Source organism: Dendrobium catenatum, unplaced genomic scaffold (assembly GCF_001605985.2).
Source record: "Dendrobium catenatum unplaced genomic scaffold, ASM160598v2 fragScaff_scaffold_841, whole genome shotgun sequence".
NCBI lineage: Eukaryota > Viridiplantae > Streptophyta > Magnoliopsida > Asparagales > Orchidaceae > Dendrobium > Dendrobium catenatum.
In genome coordinates this window covers 184492-198128 of record NW_021319303.1, presented here as the reverse complement: position 1 = coordinate 198128, position 13637 = coordinate 184492, and the positions used below count along the sequence as shown (strand labels likewise).

General features: G+C 34.8%; 1 protein-coding gene across 2 annotated transcripts in view; it reads right to left on the bottom strand.

The window, feature by feature from the left end:
- Positions 1-3267, bottom strand: part of LOC110111365 — an 11937-nt gene extending 8670 nt beyond the window's left edge. Inside the window, exon 1 of one of the 2 annotated variants that reach the window (XM_020843205.2) lies at positions 3093-3267. The gene's annotated coding sequence lies outside the window, so the exon portion shown is untranslated. The remainder of the gene's footprint in view (positions 1-3092) is intronic. The other variant, XM_020843204.2, reaches the window with a different exon arrangement.
- Positions 3268-13637: the final 10370 nt, after the last annotated feature.

Below are 13637 nucleotides of genomic sequence, written 5' to 3'. Positions count from 1 at the left end.
AATGAATCATTTGGTTAGACATATCTTTTCATCCTTAAATGAGATAAACTTATGTTGAATAATAATTTAGGCAGCTCTTGAATCATTGGATGCTATTATATGGTAGGAAATCACAATGCTTGTTGGATTAATAATAGTGATTCTCTTGATGCTTGTTAATTGACATTTGACAAATACAATTATTTTTATATATTTTGTAAATAAGGTTATTATAATTTATCCAATTATTTTTATTATGGTTATATTGGCTCCTAACCTGCTTAAATTTATGTTGGTAAATTAAGTGTAATCTCTAACTTGAGTTGGGAGTAACTTTCTTCCAATGATCAATAAGAAACTGTTATGCCGGTCCAGCCTGGACCGGCTCATCCTGGACCGGCCCAGCCGGTCCGGGCTTATGCCCGACGGAAGAAGGCGGAAGGGAGAGGGGGAACCGGGGTGGGGTCCAATTGATTTCAATTTGAAATTAATTGTTTTTGGAGGGAGAATGAAGGGTAGAGAAGTCCTTTTGCTTTTAATTTGAATTAGAGTGTATTAAATAGGGAGTTATGAGGAGAGGGGTTTTTCATCTTGCATTTTGAAATTACTTTGGGTTCTAGGTTTTCTTGCTTGGGCTCTCGGCGTTGCCGGAGATTGTAGGAGAGTTGTTCTTCCTCTCGAATTGAAGAACATTGTATCGGGCTTTGGTTTTGATTGCTTACTAGTGGAATACAATCGTCGCTAGTGTTTTCCTACAAGTTCTTCCCTATTTCCGCTGTTTTTGCGCTATTTGTGTGCCGATTTGGGTTAGGTTTGCTTGCGAACTCAAGTATTACCTTAGGGTTACTTGCGAACTCAAGTATTTCCTATCAGAAACATACATAACAAAAGTGCCAAAAAAAAAAAAGCACTAGCCCATAGTGTAGCTCAGCGTAACTCCTATGCTATTTGCATGACATGGCAAAACAAAACAAATAAAGTGTGTTATGTGGGGTTTCTCTGCACCATAGCATATATCGCAGATGACGCATGCTACTTTAGTTTATTTATTTAAAGTACTTCTATAAATTAAAAACTATTGTTGGAGCTTAGACATAGCATAATGAGAGCATTTTTGTCTCCATGTTCTCCTCGCATGTAGATAAATCTGATCTAATATCTGATTGAAGTAACATGACACATTTATAGGAAGTAGAAATATTTCTACTCCAGATTTATGGTTTTAGCATATAGCACTCAAATGTTACATGATGATCAAGAACATAGAGTTTTTGTAATGGCAATGCAATTATCTTTGTTATTTTGGATGATGAAGAAGGTAATATCTTACTGATGCACGAGTTAAGGATATGCTACCCATGTGTTGAGGTTGTTGTAAGTTTTTCTTATTTTTCTCTCATTTGTCAAAAAAATTGATAAATAATATTTTCCAATGGCGAAAAAGGATTCATGTAGCCGACCACACGTATTGGGATAAAGGCTTAATGTTGTTGTTGTTGTTGGTGGATTGTATTCATGTTCTCTATATATTTTTTTTTCGAAGTCATCTGAACATTTACTGATCCCCTTAAGCTTTTTCTCTTCTGAATTGGCTTACCTCTTCTATTTGATCTTGTTTTACTCTCTAAATTGTGGATATAATGTTTGCATTTTTTTACTTACAAGATAAGATTAGAGAGAGACGCCTTAGATGGTTTGGTCACATAAAACGGTGGCCTTCCGATAACCCAGTTAGAAAAGTAGAGGTATTAGATTTGACTTGTGTTAAGAAAGGTAGAGATAGACTTAAAAAGACTTGTTTAGAAAATATTAAAAATGATTTTCTTTATTAGATTTAAATGAGAATTTGACTTTTAACAGGACACAATGGAAAAAAAGTATTCATGTAGCCGACCCCATGTAGTGGGACAAATGCTTGATGTTATTGTTCTTGTTGTTGTAAGGTTTCACGCTTTTAAGCTAGTTCATAAAAAATTATCAGGCAATTTGTTTCATACTCTTTATAATAATTCATCCTTTCATCCACAACTTGATAACCATAGATTTTGATATTGAAATCTGGGTGAATGTTCTACATATAACTTCTTATATCATACATATATAAATGCAAGCATGCATAGCTCTTAAACGATTCAATTTAAAATTTTGTGCATCTTTAAATTACAAATGTTAATTGACATAAATTTGTACGCCTTATAACTTTGCATTGCACTTGCATTTTTTTCTAAGAACAATAGATCAAACTTAGTTCTAAAAGCCACGCAAAATGAAAGTTCAAACAAAACCAAAAGATATAGTTTTAAAATAGTTCTACGCCTATCCAAATTGCTTTATGAAATGAAAATCAATTATAAGCTAGTTTGGAATTCCATCATCAGGTTCTATTAGATGTCCTACAAAGGGAAAATTATTGGGTCAGGTGACCGGACATAGAGATAGGTCCGGATATTAATAAAATAATATTTTAAATTAAGCGCAGGTAAAACGCAAGTAAAGCACAGGTAAAGCACAAAGTAAAGCGCAGGTAAAGCGCAAGTCATAAAGCAGTCAAAAGCGCAGGTAAAGCGCAACTAAAGGGCAAGTCAAAAGCGCAGTCAAAAGCACAGGTGACGCGGCAAATTTTTATTGGTTGTCCGAACTTATTTTTCGCCTCCGGTCACCTGACCCAATAATTTGCCCCTACAAAGGCCTCCAAAATGGAGTTCAATTAGCGAAGGCAAGGAGCCATATCCAATTATCAAAAACTATCTAAGCAGGGGAAGCAAAACTAAAGCTATCTGAAATGGTAGAATGAAAAGCCATCCTCCTCTGAACAAAAATTTGATAAAATCGCAATTAAATAGAGGCCCGAAAAAAAAAAATTTGGGCAACGCATTGGATAAGCAAATAGTAACTTCAAAAATTTTTCTTGAACCCTTCGACTTCTCATTGAAGGGAGAACACAATAATGACATCAAAGCAAACCGGAAAAAGGAAAAAAAAAATCCAAAACAAATTTTAAGCAAAAAACCTAAGAAATGCCGTAACAAATCCGAAGAAAATGGCAAAAGCAAATGGGAGCACAACTAGAATCAAATTAGGTTTTCAGATAAATCAATAAACCAAAAGATTACCTCTTTCTCAGCACTGGTGAATCTACTTCAGCGGCCCTCCACTTATTTGATTCCGGCAATAGAAAACCTGATAACGAACAAACAATCGGAGAAATTGTTTGGTGCAGAGAAGGCTTTGCGCACAGCCAGTAGTCGAGTGGCGACGCCCAAGTGGCGATATTCGGTGGAATTACTAGCGGATGATGACGTCAAGAGTCGCGAAGAAATGCCTGCACCGATTTCTCTATGCGCCGCTCCGCATCAGAAGAAAAACAGTGTTTGGTAGAGCTGCAAGCGAACGAAACGTTCGACAATTCAGTTCGATTAAAGTTCGTTTTAATTAACTAAAAAAACCTACTTGAACACTGTTTTAAATACTCGTTTCTAAAATAAACAAGTTTGAACACTAATGCATTCGGCTCATTTATGTTCGCGAACAACATCATTTGAAGTTCGTAAACAAGCTCGACATTAAGCTCGATTCGTGTTTGATTTTGAACTCATGAATAAGCTTGATAAAAATAATTAATATTTGATTATAGAATTAATAAATATAAATAATATAAATAGAGATCAATATTAAGTTCGCGAACATGCTTAATAGTTTGTTAGGAAGCTCGTTTGTTAAGTTAATGAACATCTAAAAGTAGAGCTCGTTTATAACTCGTTTATATTTGTTTGTTTAAAGCTCGATAAACACTAAACAAACGAACATGAACCGAACATGAATACTCATTAATTTAAATGAACCAAACATGAACACAAACAATAAAGCTCGAACAAACATGAACCAAACTTGAACAACCTGATATTAAATGAACACAAACATGAACACTCACATACTCGACTCGACTCGGTTCGTTTGCAGCCCTAGTGTTTGGATGCATGCCTTACAAGAAATAAGAATTCAACATAAAATAAATACAATATTTTTATAGTTTTTAAGTTTTCTTTGTAATGCAACATCTAACACAATTCAAGCTCACCAACTTCATATAACATTTAATTTGCTTAATTCTTGCTTTGTTATATTTTAAATTATCTACTTTTACAGATATATTAACATTAATCTATTTTAGACTTACTAATCATCTTATTTAGCTAATATGAATTTAATGTTTCGTTTGGGACGGCTTTCTTACTATTTCGTAAAACGGCTTTTTAGTACAATTTCTTTACGAGAAATTTATTTTAAGCAGGAAGAAAGCCATCCTAAATGAAGCCTAAATTAATGTAACAATCAAATGATGGTGGAAAATAGTTTTTAGGCTTTATTTGCGATATCTTTCTTACTGCTTTCTAAAGCAACTTTCAATACAAAAATCTCAAAAAAATTTATATTAAAAAGCTATTTTTAAAAGTAATAAGAAAGCAATCCCAAACGAAGTTTTATTATTCTTTACTTTTCTCTTTGTATAAACTATTATCAGTTAACACTAAAAACAAGAGTTTTGTTTTCTCTCAATCCTTGCCTGAGAATTGTCATGTATGTTAAACTTCTAAGAGAACAATTTAAAACATTGGGTTTTATATGCTACAACCATTTCATACTTCATTTTAGAGGACCTCAATTTTGATTTAGTTGGATCTAGCACTAACTAAGACAAGGAGTTTATTTGATAATAATGGTTGCAGATCTCTTCTCCAAGACAACACATTAAAATGACAATATTTGTAATATTTGATTGGATCAACATTAAGAATTTTCATGTTCATCTTCTACTTTGTTGGAAGGACATATTACAAAAACTTACTATGTTGACTAAATATCCTCTCATCCTTTTATATTTGTTGCGTTCTGGAATATTCGCGGCGATAGAGAAATATATAGTTTAACGTCTTAGCATTGTACGAAGATCCAACGCACAAGCAGATAAGAGAGAGAGAGAGAGAGAGAGTAGCGTTCAAAAGAGACACCAGAGTTTTTACGTGGAAACCCCTGAAAAAGGGAGAAAAACCACGGGGCCTGGCCCAGTTTGAATGAATCCACTAGTATTTGCAGTCGATTACAAATGAGGCCCTTCTTAGGGAGAAGGCCTTGACTTGATGTTACAAATGTACGTCATATAGAGCACATTACATGGTGGGAGTTACAATAATCAACATGTTTGTTTGGTTGGAAGGGTCATTGTAGGTGATGGAGGTCGAAAGGACCGTAGTCTGCAGGAGATAGATGTCAGAAAGGCTGTTGTCTTACGATGTAAGTCAGAAGGACCGTAGTAGGCGATGGAGGTCGGAAGGACCGTAGTCGGCATGAGACAAAGGTTCGAAAGACTGTAGTTTATAGGAGACCGGTGTCAGAAAGACCGTTGTCTGTTGATGGAGGTCGGAAGGACCACAGTAGGCGACAGAGGTTAGAAAGATCGTAGTCGACAGGAGACTAGGGTCAGAAAGACCTCAGAAAGATCGTTGTCTATTGATGGAAGTCGGAACGAACATAGTAGGAAACAGAGGCCAGAAGGACCGTAGTCGGCAGGAGACCGGGGTCTGAAAGATCGTAATAGAAGGGCGATACTTCGGGAGAACTCTCAGCGTCAAGTGGTGGCCTGGAAGAAGTCCGGGTATAAGGTGGTGGCCTGGTGGAGCTCAGGGCCTCAAATAGTGGTCAGGTGGAATTCCGAGCCTCATGTGGTGGCCTGGTGGAGCATAGGGCCCCAAGCAGTGGTTTGGCGGAAGCCCAGGCCTCAGGTGGTGGTCCGGTAAGTCCGAGCCTCAGGGGGTGGTTCGGTAGAAGTTCGAGCCTCATGTGGTGGTCTGACAGAAGTTCGGACCATAGGTGGTGGCCTAGTGGAGCACAAGGCCTTAAGTGGTGGTCCGACGGAGCAACAAAATCAAGCGGTGGTCCAACGGAGGTGAGGGCCTCAAGTGGTGGTCTGGTAGAAGTCCGAGCCACAGGTGGTGGCCTGGTGGAGCACAAGGCCTCAAGTGGTGGTTCAGCGAAGCAACGACGTCAGGCGGTGGTCTGGCGGAGGTGAGGGCCTCAAGTGGTGGTCCGTCAGAAGTTCGAGCCACAGGTTGTGGCCTGGTGGAGCACAAGGCCTCAAGGGGTGGTCCAGCGGAGCAACGACATCAAGTGGTGGTCCGGCGGAAATGAGGGCCTCAAGTGGTGGTCCGGCGAAGACGAGGGCCTCGGGTGGTGGTCTGGCGAAGGTCCGACGGTGGTCTGGCGAAACTCCGACGGTGGTCGAGGAGAAGCTTCTTCATTCTCTTCTCCTCTTCTCTTCTTGCTTCGATCCCTTTTCAAGAGAAATGAGGGGTCTATTTATAGAATTATGGAGTGGCATGGTCCGTAAATAGGTGAGAGATCAAGGGTAATTGGGGATTGGTTGGATGGACGGTCGATATTGAATCCCTTGATCATGTACTGTTCGTCAAACATTTGAACACCTTAATGATGTCGGAATTCAGTAATCTTGGGCTCGTTGGATTCATCTCGTCAAGACGCTCGATTCGCTTATAATAACGTCATGTTTGGAAACTGTTTGGTAATCCAAATTGTGGTTCGAACCCTCCAACAACGCTTCAAACCCTTGATTTGGAGTCATTTGGGATCGGATTGAGTCGAATTTGGTGTCGTTAGGTTCGTATTTCCGAGACATTCAGTTCGACTGTAAGTTTACTGAAATCGGCGTTTGGATGGTTCCAATTTTAATTTCGGAAGTTTCCAACTTAATTTTGCATTGAGATCCGTGGCCGATCAAGATAATTTTTTGATAATGTATCAATATTGAATATGGATAATTCCTATGCTTTTAGTGGAGTGTTTATGTAGTGCAATGCATTGGCCAAATGATGCTGATAAATTATTCTATGAATTGAATTCATATGAATGTCCACTTGTAAAAACACAAAGAAAATACATAAGATAGGTCATAATGCACTTCTTTATGCCTTCGATATATACTTAAAGATCTTGAGCATCAATCTTTACAACAACAGTTTATCAAAGCTTCATTACCTTCATATACAAACTCTTATATTCCTTTCTTAGGGCTACCCTTTAATAATCCAAAAATACAAAAATTGTAAAAAAAAAAAAAATGAATTTCTTTTTTAATTGTGGCCCTCGGCACTGAGCCTCTTAAAAAATGCGGACACACACGCGCATGCATGTACTCACGCACACACGAACACACACATGCACGCACGCACACACGCGCGCACACACACCCCCACACCCACACGTACGTACGCACGCACGCGCGTGCGCACATACATGCACGCATACGCACGCCCGCCCGCCAGCTTGCATGCGCGCGCGCATACACGTACGTACACACACACACACACACACACACACACTTTTTTTTGAATAAATTGAGTAGAAAAAAAAAGCAAACTGGAAATGGGTTGAAAAATTTTTTCAGCTCGTTCTCTTCACTGTTTTTATTTTTAACCCAATTTGAACCATTATATAATATTTTATTCCGATTTTAGAGAATTTTTTTTCAATCAATGTTGTACAACTTTTTTTTCTTTACAATTTAATTCTATATTGTTAATCAATGTTGTATAACTTTGTAGATCTTATTTTAGGATTTAGGGTTCTATGTTTATAGAGATTTATGTTCATTTATTTTGATGTACTAACAAATTTCATAGGGTTTAGGGTTAAGTTAAGAATTTTTTATATTAAAAGATAGATTTTGATATTCATGATTTTGTTTCGTTAAGGCATTTAGTTTGGTTGTAAGTTTACTAAAATCAGCATTCAAATAAAGAGTGAAAGAGAGAGAGAGAGAGAGAGAGAGAGAGAGAGAGAGAGAGAGAGAGAGATAGAGAGAGAGAGAGAGAGAGAGAGAGAGAGAGAGAGAGAGAGAGAGAGATAAACAAAGAGAGATTGCAATAAATTAATTTTTGATAGTTTATATCCTTGGAGTTGCATAGCAAAATAATGATTTTTTATACATTTTTGTGATTTTAGGATTATTATTCAACATCTATATGAATATCTAAGAGGAGAGATATTTGATGTATAACAAGTTATTACTAGGAAGAAAAGCGTTGACATATGAATTTATTGAGGGAGTTGATACTTTCATTCACATCACATGTTAACTACATTTGTTTAAGTTGGATGAAATGTTTAAATGTCCATGCGAGAAGCATTAAAATCAAGTTTTTCTTAAACCCGAGAAAGTTATGGTTGATTTATATCGTATGATATTTATTCTAAGATATTGGTTATAGATCTTACATGGCGAGCACAAGCCACATCGAGATGCTTAAACCAGTCTATCCATAGCTTCTAGAATAATGGTCAAAGATTAAATTAATAGACTATATGAAGAACTTATTTGTGATTCAACAAATCCAAATTTAAGAGCACACAAGGAAGAGCCACCAAAATGAGAAATATTTTTTTTTTTTTGAATTACTATGTGTTGCTAAAAAACTAATTTGGGATGGTTGTATATTTCATTTGAAATTATGAGTTAATATTATGATGTTCAATATCAAAACTGAATATAATATCCCTCGAGAGTGCTTCAACGACTTTGTTTGTCTTCCCAAGAAGACAAATCCAGCAGACAATTTAATCCATATAAATTTGTATTGAACAAAGAAATTAGTATCAATGTTGGGTCTCACCGTTATAAAAATTAATTATTATATTAATGGTTGTATGTTATATTATAAAGATGATGCGACAAAAATTTACTATCGTACCTACAGTACGCCTTGATTCAAACCCATATTGAAAAAATAATATTGTAAAAAAAGAATTTCCATATTCTCGGTTATTTTATTTACCAAATATTCTAAGAATTTAACACCTTTACACACCAATGAATTCAGCGAGTCATATGAGATGACATAGGAAAAAATTAGCTCACAAAGATGTTCTTTCTCATATATTAGATGTTAAAGCTTGGAAACACTTTGATTAGACACATGCTTCATTAGTTGTTGAGCCATATAACATAAGATTGAGATTATATACTGGTGGTTTCACTCCATACATTTATGTATCTTCACCTTACTCTTATTGGCTAGTTATATTAACACAGTACAATCTTCCATCATATATGTACATGACTATCCCACATATGTTCTTAACACTTCTAATACTTGGACTACATAATCTAAAATAAAAATTAATTTTATTTTTTGTAATTATAATTGATGACCTTAAGTTCTTATGGGAAGAATGTGTCTTTACATATGACAACTTGATCAAATATAATTTTATCCTTAAATCTACATTGCTTTGGAATATGGGTGGTTTCTTAGCTTTTGGTATGTTATCTGGTTGAAGCACAACAAGAAAATTAGCTTATCCTTATTGCATGAAGAATACCAAAATCACCCAAAAATATAGAGGAAAAAATATTTGGTTTAAATGTCACCATATGTTCTTAATTACCTTCTAATCATCCATTTAGAAGAAACAATGATACATTTTTTTTGAAACAAAGTTAAAAGGTCATCTCCTTCACCTAAATTAAGTTGTTTTGACATACTACAAATAATTTGACATTTCATCAATTATTGATTTACCAATATTATTAAAGTGTAAAGTTCATGGATATGACATTCAATATAATTGAATTTAAAAAGTATTTTATGGATATTATCATATTGGAGTATAAATTTTATAAGTCATAATCTAAATGTTATGTATATTGAGAATAACATAATCGATAATATTATTAATAAGATCATGAATGTTAAAAGTAAGACTAAGGATAATTTAAAACCTGAAATGGATATTAAAGAGTAGAGCAGACAAAAAAAAAAAAAAGAGCTAATAATAAATATCGATGGAAGAATATTGAAGCCTAAAGCACCATTTTCGTTCATGTTAAAATAAAGAATATCAATATGTCATTAGTTTGAAAGTTTAAAAGTGCCTGATAGCTATGGATCAAACTTGAGCCGATGTGTGGACCTTAGATCTATGAGATTATCTAGACTAACAAGTTATGACTATCACATTAATATGAAGGTGCTCCATCCAATTATATAATATTTGTTACCATATTACATATCAAATTCATTGATGGAGCTTAGTTTTATCTACAAAGACCTATGTTCATCTAAACTAAGTGAAGATGCTTTACAAAGGAGTGAGGAAAATATACAAATCATCCTATATAAGCTAGAAAAAAATTCCCCCATAGATTCTTTGAAACTATAGAACATCTCACAATCCATCTACCTTATGAAGCCTAATGCTAAAATGGAAATCTTATATGTTTTTTTAGCTATTAATGGTATGATCATGTATCAAATAGAGGCATAAGGGTTCATCATAGGTATGATATAACAGAGGTTAAACATAGTAGAAGATACGAAAAATTTGATTCATTTGTGCTAGCAAGTTAAGTTGTGCAAATTTATTTCAACAAATATCCCTGGTTACAGAGCTAAGTAAGATTAGTTCGTTGTCATAAAAACTAAATCATGGGGAATTATTGACCAACAATATGTTATAGCTACTACACATCAAGAGGATGAGATACCAGATTGTAGGGCTATTGAAATTGATATTATTGATGCTTCATTGTCTAATGCTAAAATGTAGTTAGAAGAAGTGGATAGTTTAACTAGTTCTTCAAATGCGAATGATGAAGAAAGTGAAAATATCTTAGAGAGAATTGAAAACATTTTTTTTATATTCAGAATATTTCTTATAGCTTGAGTACTCAAATTTTTTTCAATTTAGTCAATGTTGTACCTACCAGATTTATAATCAAATGCATTTTAGAAAGAGTAAGTTTTTCAAATATAAAACTTATTTCAATTTTTTTTTGATGTAGCTATAGAATTTTTTATTTCTAATTATGCAAATCTTTATATTTGTTACAACTTTATTTATAATTATGCATATTTTTTACAACTTTTGTTACTGTAATTTCATGAAATATAAACTAATTGATTATGTTTTCTAAATACATATGGCTTAAGGTGATGAGCCTCCTCATATATCCATTACATTAATGTTTGGTCGTAGGAAGAAATTCACCAACTAGGTCTAGACAGGGTATGCAAGGTCAGTGGCAGACAATTCCACCAGTGATAGAAGTGCTACCACCAGGGAGTCACCATCATTGCCCCACTGAGTAGGGTCAGGGGCAAATAATTCCACCTATGGTTGGAGTACCACCCCATATTGGGTATTTTTTATCTTCCAGTTCCACCAATTCTTGATTTTTATCTCCAGATCCAATACAATCAACTATCTTCTATCCATATTATCCCCCACCACCATCACAAACAATTCCATCAACCTACCCCTATTCTCCTTATAATTAGTTGTACTATTACCCATCTCATGTCCAACCATAATAAGGTGGACCATCGATAGAAGTAGAGGTTGGGGATGAGGAGCTTGCAATAATAGAGGATAAACATGTTTATATAGAGCCTGAGGATAATAAATAAGTTTATTTTATTATTAAATTTTATAATTTGATATGTTATGTAATTGAGAAAGATTAGTATATGCAGGTTTAATCCCATGAGGCAGACCACCAGCAAGATTTGAGACATAATACAGAGTAGATATGATTCTCCTTTTTTATCTTAGAAGAAAATTCTAATTAAAGAAGTTAGGGATATATGGTTTAGAAAATTTCACGTATATAAATATTACCACTTAATATTTGTGATTATATTTATATTAATATTATTTATTATATCAATGTTATACGAAAAGATTTTAGAAGGTTTCCTAAGCATGGTTTAATAATCAAAACTAAGTTTTAAAAAAAGAGGCTCTACTTATCTTAGGGACATATTCACATATATTAAAAATTATGGGGAGCATCCATTATGGATTAGAGAGGGAGTGTGGGATGACTTGAATAGAGCTTGGGCGAGCCTTAAGTTCATCAAGTTAAGAAAGCAAAATAAGAATAATAAAGCATTTGACTATGGGGGTTTAGGAAGCTCTCTTCACACGGGTGCATGGTTCGGTGCCTCACACTAAGCATTGACGATGATTGATAAATGATTATATTAATTAAAGAAATATATGTATCTTATTTTAATTATACTCTCTATTGTAGAAAGAGTTTTTTGGCTGGGACCTAACACCATTAGAGTTGCATACACGAACTCACCAACATCAAGTTGTCATTGATGGGTTGATGAAAAGGCAAAAAACTTCACGTGAGTATTAATTTTTTAGTTGTAATCATAAATAAATATAAATTGATTTTTATGGATTTAAACTCTCGCAGGATGGTTTTGTACGATTTTGACAGGGTCAGCCGTCTACTACTGAGGGATCATCGTTAGGATCAGCGCAATACTCTGATTACCACACGTGGTCACAGGCTGTTGGAGGGAGATACAAGAGAAGGGTGCATGGATTATGTTCTCAAGCGTATACATATGAAACCAATACAAAGAATAGGTCCTAGATCCATGGCGACTTAGGATTGGGTTGGGTCAGGTTGAAGTCTTGAGACAGGATTCTTTCATAAATTGACCGGGATTGGCAAAGCAAAAAAGAGTGTGAAATCTTTGATCATGGACAGGAAAAGAGGAAAAATATCATATGTAATTCATTCATGAAAGTGGATGAAGAGAGATGGGTATTTGATCCGATATTTGACAAATACCAATTCAGTCCACCTTAGGATCTTTTGATGATAGTGGAGTGGATGATATCGTCAGCCAGAGGGTTGCTACTCCTGCTAAAGATAGATAAAAGAGATGAAATAGATACATGCCAACATACTCACATAATGTACTAAGATGAAGATGGAGATGTGATCATATCTAAGCCAAAATAGAAAAAAAAAGGGACAACAGTCTGAGTATGAATAAGAGGGGAGTGAGGAGACGGAAGATGATTAGATAAGTTAATCTTTAAGTTGTTGTAGTACTTTGGAGAACTTATTTTAAAAACTTATGATTGTGTTTAAGTTATTGTAGTAGTTTGGACAACTTATTGTTGTGTTTTCAAAACTTATCTTTAAAGTTTTTATGTTTTGAAGTTGTTTATGTTAAACAATTGAGTTTGATGTTGTTAGGCTTATATTTTGAACTATTTTGTTTTGTTTTGAGTGTCAACATTATGTGATAATGTATTTTAATGTGTATACATTTTTTTATTGATGTAGGTTTTTAATATAAACGTTTTGTGGATAATTAAGGGGCTACCAATTTTTTTTGCATATGTTATAGGTTTTTCGATAGCTTACCGCCAAAAATTTTCATCGGAATACTTTGATACTGGGCGATGGGACGAATTATGATGGAAATTAGTCAGCCACAACCAAAATTTCTGCGGCATTACCGACGGATAAACCACCGGAAATTCCAGGAAAAAGTTTTTGGCAGATTTATAATAGGTAATGCCTCCAAAAATTTCGGCGGTGACTTGCTCTAGTTCGTGCACATAAAAAATATGAACCGCTGGAAAGCTGTTAGAAGTATTTACCTGCGAAAAAAACCATCTAATTTCTTTTCCTATACGGCTTATATCGGCATTATTTTTTCCATCGGAAAACCACTCGAAACTATCAAATCCTCCAAAAAATGGCAATTTTTGTTGGTATTAGATGATTTTTCTATTGTGTGTGTGTGTGTGTTTATATATATATATATATA